Source organism: Electrona antarctica, assembly GCF_951216825.1.
Source record: "Electrona antarctica genome assembly, chromosome: 17".
Classification (NCBI taxonomy): domain Eukaryota; kingdom Metazoa; phylum Chordata; class Actinopteri; order Myctophiformes; family Myctophidae; genus Electrona; species Electrona antarctica.
Window position 1 is genome coordinate 3,638,058 of NC_136798.1, and position 6,091 is coordinate 3,644,148.

Consider the following 6,091-nt stretch of genomic DNA (forward strand, 5'->3'; position numbering starts at 1 on the left):
CAAAGTACGCATGCGTCCAGCTGCCATGCGCACACGATTGGGCGTCCATCCAAAAGAAGTAATGGGGTATGGAAGAGACTAGGGGGGGGGGCTGGGGGGCTAGGGGGGGGGGGATACCAAAATGACATTCTTATTAATAGTTTGGCCCAAATGACGCGCGCACATGTTTATTTATGCCACCACAGCACAGCAAAGGAACAACTGAACAACAACATGAACTCCATGACAAAATCTGCATCTCCTTCTTGTTCTTGAACTTGTTTTATTTGGTCATTTTATCTTAATACAAAATATATATATAGGCCTAGGCCTATAGGCTATACATACAGTAGCCTATTTTGTCTATTTAAGTTCAATTGAGACAAATTTCACTTTTTTGGAGGATGAAAGAGGAGCTGGCCAGGGACGTGTAGAGAGTGTTATAGAGGGGCAGGGGCTGAAATCCCGTAAGAGGGCACTTTTGGACAAAAATATCTATTAGCTATTTTCAGGGGCACTCTTTAGCTAGTGGAGATGCGTTGTAACGACATGGATTTCTAAACAAATTTGTTTAAGGCAAAATACTGCTGCGTTCAAGTTCAGGAGACTTCGTGAAAAAAAGCAATTCTCCTGAATGCCTTTATTTTATATTTTTTATGGAGGGACAGACAGTAGGCTGACGGGAAATGGGGAGAGAGTTGGGGGGGTGACATGCAGTGAAGGCCGTCTGGATCGGGAGTCGAACCTGCGGCACACTGCCAGGCTGGATTACCAGCCAAGGTGCCTGGACTGCTGAGCCACGGCCCAGGCCGGCATTTGCATTTCTTTCGTGGTCTGGAAAGGGCAGTTGTTTTACCGACGGGTAAAATGGCAGGGGCTGAAGCCCCCTTTGATTTCTATGTGTGCAGGTCCCTGGAGCTGGCCATGACTCAGTGGTCCCTTTTCCACAGGTGTTGGAACCGACTCGGTTGTTTTTCCCGCCTAAATTGACAATACTACTATTGAACCAGTTCAGAGTGTTTCCACTGAGAACACTATGGGTGCGTTCGGAAATGCGCCCTGAACGCACTGGTGTGCTCTCTTGTCGTTTGTTTATTCAGTGCACTCGGTGCGTTGTCGTTCGAAAATCCAGTGCGCTGCGCACCGGGTGTGCCGAGTGCCCGCACTGAGCGACCCTACCCTGAAGCTGGGGTTGTCCAGTGTGAATGCGTCGTTCGTAAATAAGGCACACTGAACGCACTCTGTGACGTCACCGCCCACCACACTCAACAAATTGACCACATTCCCGGTGCACATTTCCGAACGCACCCTAAAAGTTGGTTCGGAACTGGAACCTTAAAAATGGCCGCCGCCCCACCGGTTCTGTGAAAGCGCCAAGAAGGTTCCAAGAATCTAGAACGGAACCAGTTCTAGAGCCAAATTCTTTTGGTGGACTATTTTAGGCGTGTGCTTTTAGGCGTGTGGCACCGTTGTATGGCGAAGTATATACACATCAAATTTATGAGAGACAATCTGTCATCAGCTCCACTGGAGGCTGAGCAAATTGGTGCAGCTACAATTACACCCGTGGTTCCCAAACCTTTTCATGTCAAGGACCCCAAAATTGACACTAATTACTTAGCCCATGGACCCCCATTTGAAAAGATATGCCAGGGACGCCCATGCATGAGAGAAGACTTTCACAGCTTAATTTCAAGGACCCCCAGTTTGACATGCATTAGTCTACGGACCCCCCATTTAATGGCATTTCTATCTCTGAGACTTGAATATATATTGTAAAATCAATGTTAATTTAACTCAAAGTTACAAACCCATAAGGGTCCATTTGGTTCCAAACTATCCTTTAGCTGCAAGGGGATCCCCTGGAACTCTCTCAAGGACCCCTGGGGGTCCCCGGACCCCACTTTGAGAACCACTGCGTTAAACCGCCAACAACAAGCAAACCATAAACAAAATCCACAAAAATATCAGAATGACGTATAAATCTGAAATGTAAATCCACTCCATTTGGCACAGAAAGAAACTCCATGCAGGCCTCTTAATTTGCTCATTTGATAAAAGTGTGTTATGGTTTAATCTTAATGGATCAGATGTAAATGCAGGAGCCAACAGACCTTATATGCTGCTGTAATGATCTTTTACCATGCCGGCATTTTTCTGAGGTGAGGTTATCAGCTTTCCTTGGCTGATCAGCGAATGGTGGTTCACAGGCACAGCACAGAACATACTTCTGACATGTTATACACAATACACACACACGCACGCCACACGCACACCCCTTTCCCCCTCCCTGTATATGTATACGTTTTCTTCCCCTTTTTACCTCCTCTATATAACGATTTCCTGTTTTGGGCTATATAGAAGTGTATATTTGTACGTCCCTAAATGTTATGATGAATTGAACATGGTGCATGGACCCTATTGTAAACAAGTGTAATGCTTTATGGTGTCGTCCACAGTTAGTCTTGTATTGAGTTGTGCTTGAAATGTACTGTAATTCTCCAATCTGTTAATAAATACTTCAATCACTCAATCAAACACACACTTCTGCTGAGATGAGATGTGTCAACAGAAACATGTTGAACTTGTACTACTGCACATAAAAAGTATGCGAATACACACTGCATTGTTCCCCACGTGCACACAGTTAAACTGACAGTTTGTGATTTAAACAGGTTTATGGCTGTACCTGTACCGTGCGTGTATGTAATGCACACATCACATCACATACAGGGAGACAGAGGGTGAAGACTGAGACAGGCTTATAGAGCGTCGCAGTCCCGCCTCCTACCCTGGACCAGGAAATGAATCCCAATGCATTATTCTCATAGACATTTCTTAAAGTATTTATTTAAAGACGGTTACGCCGCGGACAAAGCCAACTCGAGTCGTGACAACTCATGACAACACAAACAATATTTTGGACCAAACAAATAATTAGAAAGAAGAAAAAAACGGCAGGTTACAACACTTTTTTTGTTGTTTTTCTTCTTTGTAATTTTTTGTTTGGTCCAAAATATTGTTTGTGTTGTCATGAGTTGTCACGACTCGAGTTGGCTTTGTCCGCGGCGTAACCGTCTTTAAATAAATACTTTAAGAAATGTCTATGAGAATAATGCATTGGGTTTCATTTCCTGGTCCAGGGTAGGAGGCGGGACTGCGACGCTCTATAAGGGACAGATGTTACCTGTCACTATACAAGACCCAATGGCTATACTCCAAAATCATTCACGCCCTCCTCCTCCTCCCTGTCTCACTTCATCACAACCTGTCCGTTCATGCATGCATCCGTTTTTTCTCCCGACCTTCTCTTCTCATTCTTCTGTGTGTTCTTCTGTCCATAGTATACGTCCATTGGCACGGAGAGCGCAGAATCCTGACTGTGACATCATGCAACGCCATCAGCGCCATCATGTGATGCCAGGGCCTCCACAGACATCTCTCAGTGTGTGTGCGACTGTGCGTGCGTGCGTGTGTTTAGGTGTGTATGTGTGTGTGCTTTGGCAATATGTAGGAGGGGTCAAATTCAACCCCTTGGCATGGGATGAGGAGAGACACTGCCATGGGAAACAGTAGCCCGACACCGACAGAGAGAGACGGACAGACAGAGAGAGAAAGAGAGACAGACAAAGAGACATACAGGGAGAGGCAGCAGAATAACAATTCTCCATTCATTGCTCTGCAGGATAGCATGTATTCATATATTTACATGCAATTGGCTGCAAGTCACCTGCAAACATCGGGACTCTACTCTGACCTACCTGTCCTGTCACCTCGGAGGAAAGCCTGGTCTGTGTTACAAAAGTTCAGTGTGAACCGGTCTGGAGCGGATGATATCGTTACGTCATGTTGTAGTATTGTTTTGTAGTCATCAGGCGGGAACAATCAAACGGAATTTCCTTTTCCATCAAACCGGAAGAATAACAATAAAAGCTCTCGTAGCCTGCGGCTTTTATTGAGAAAAATCGGTTTGAGGGAAAAGGAAGTTCCGGATGATTGTTGACTACAAAACAATACTACATGACGTGGCGATATCATCCGCTCCCGACCGGATCATAAACCCGAAAAGGAATGCTGCCCAGGCTAGTCCTGTACTGGTCCATTTGGTAACCGCCTCAAGGAACCCTATAGGGGCCCAGAACCCTACTTTGAGAACCACGTACTGCTGGAGATTCTAATCCCAAAGGAGTGTTATTTATTGAGGTTTCTCCAGCGTCAGATTCAGACCACAACTGTGATCCACTGCAGCCTGACAGGAATTACTTTGGATCACTTATTGGCCACGACCAATACTGTGTGTGTGTGTGTGTGTGTGTGTGTGTGTGTGTGTGTGTGTGTGTGTGTGTGTGTGTGTGTGTGTGTGTGTGTGTGTGTGTGTGTGTGTGTGTGTGTGTGTGTGCGTGCGTGCGTGCGTGCGTGCGTGCGTGCGTGCGTGCGTGCGTGCGTGCGTGCGTGCGTGCGTGCGTGCGTGCGTGCGTGCGTGCGTGCGTGCGTGCGTGCGTGCGTGCGTGCGTGCGTGCGTGCGTGCGTGCGTGCAAAATGCTGATTGGTCAAGCAGGGAAGGATATCCGGTAGCAACACTGTACTAAAACTACAAACAAACGGCAAGAGCTCTCTCTCTCTCTCTCTCTCTCTCTCCCCCTCCCAGACATACTCACGGCCCTTGCACGGCCCATTTCTCAGTGATTGACACATTCTGCCAGAATAAATTAAAGGCTCAAGCTGTGATGGAGCCTGAAATAGCAGGAAGCTGTCGCTGACCTGCGCTCTCTCTCTCTCTCTCTCTCTCTCTCTCTCTCTCTCTCTCTCTCTCTCCACTGCACCGCATGTCAGCAAGCCTCAAAAACCTGGCAGGACATTCTGCACAAAATAAGTGACCAATATGTGTGTGCGTGTGTGCGTGCGTGCGTGCGTGCGTGCGTGCGTGCATGTGTTCGTGCGTGCGTGTTTTTTATGCTTTAAGCTCAGCATCAATTATATCATTCTCCACAAATGCAAATTTGTTGTTGCTCATGTTGTACGTATGCCCTTCCACATGCAGCGGCTGCGTGCGGGGGGAAGCGATTTGGAGTCGTTTAATCAAATCGAAACTATTTTGGAACTTGAAGACAGTGGCAGGTGGATCTATTTTTTCAGCCAGCTGTTCCCGGTGGGGGTGGCATAGGGTGTGGGTTGGGGGGGGGCACAGCTTTGAGGGGGAAGAAGAAGGGGGTGGGGGTACAGTCTGACAAGCCCTAAAGATGTACTGGCCCAAGACTCTGCACGGGTCCCTTTGCCAAGTCACAGAGCTCCCGGTTCTTGCCAGGCAGCGGGGGGGGGGGTGGGGGGGGCTGGGGAGGTGAGAGAAAATGCCATTTAGCCCGGGCGGTATTTATAGATAATGTGAGGAACTTTGTGCTTCGGGGCTGGGGCTGTCGAGGTGCTGACCATGTAAAACGAGAGAGGACGCTTCCAGAAGTCAGGGTACGTGTCAGGGGCTCACGAGATAAAAATACCCGCTGAAAGATGGGCCTGGTCATTAGTGGTGCGGTCTGGCATGTGACATGGCAGCGTTTCAGCTGTGATTTATGATTATTACTACAGCAAACCCACCCACCCCCCCCGCTCCCCTCTCCCCCCGTCCCCTTCCCCCCGTCGTCCACACCACCCCCTCCTCCTTGTGCCCCCCAGCCCCCCCTCCTCCCCCACCCCACCCCACCCCACCCCACCCTACTCCACCCTCCCTCCCACTCAAATTAGTTTCCCAAATGGGATGGGGGTTTATTTCAGGGCCCGTGTGCCCAGAAACAACATCCACTGGCATTTCAAATGTTGGCAAAGTGGAGGAGGAAGGAGGAACATCCACACACTTGTTTCAATTATAGCTCCAAAGACACTTACTTCATTTGATTGGCAAACAAATATGCAACTGATGAACTGATGAAGACCCTTGTTTAGGTCTTACCGTCTTCATCAGGCAAATATTTGTTTGACAATCAAATAAAGTACAAGTCTCTCTGGAGCTATAATAGAAACAAGTGTGCGGATGATGTTCCTTCCCTTCCTCCTCTTTGATTGTTTTGATTGTCAGTGTGTGTGTGTGTGTGTGTGTGTGTGTGTGTGTGTGTGTGTG

General features: G+C 47.9%; 1 protein-coding gene across 1 annotated transcript in view; it reads right to left on the minus strand.

Moving 5' to 3' along the window:
* Nucleotides 1-6,091, minus strand: part of rps12 (ribosomal protein S12) — a 131,958-nt gene that overhangs the window by 96,956 nt on the left and 28,911 nt on the right. The gene's annotated exons all lie outside the window — the stretch shown is intronic.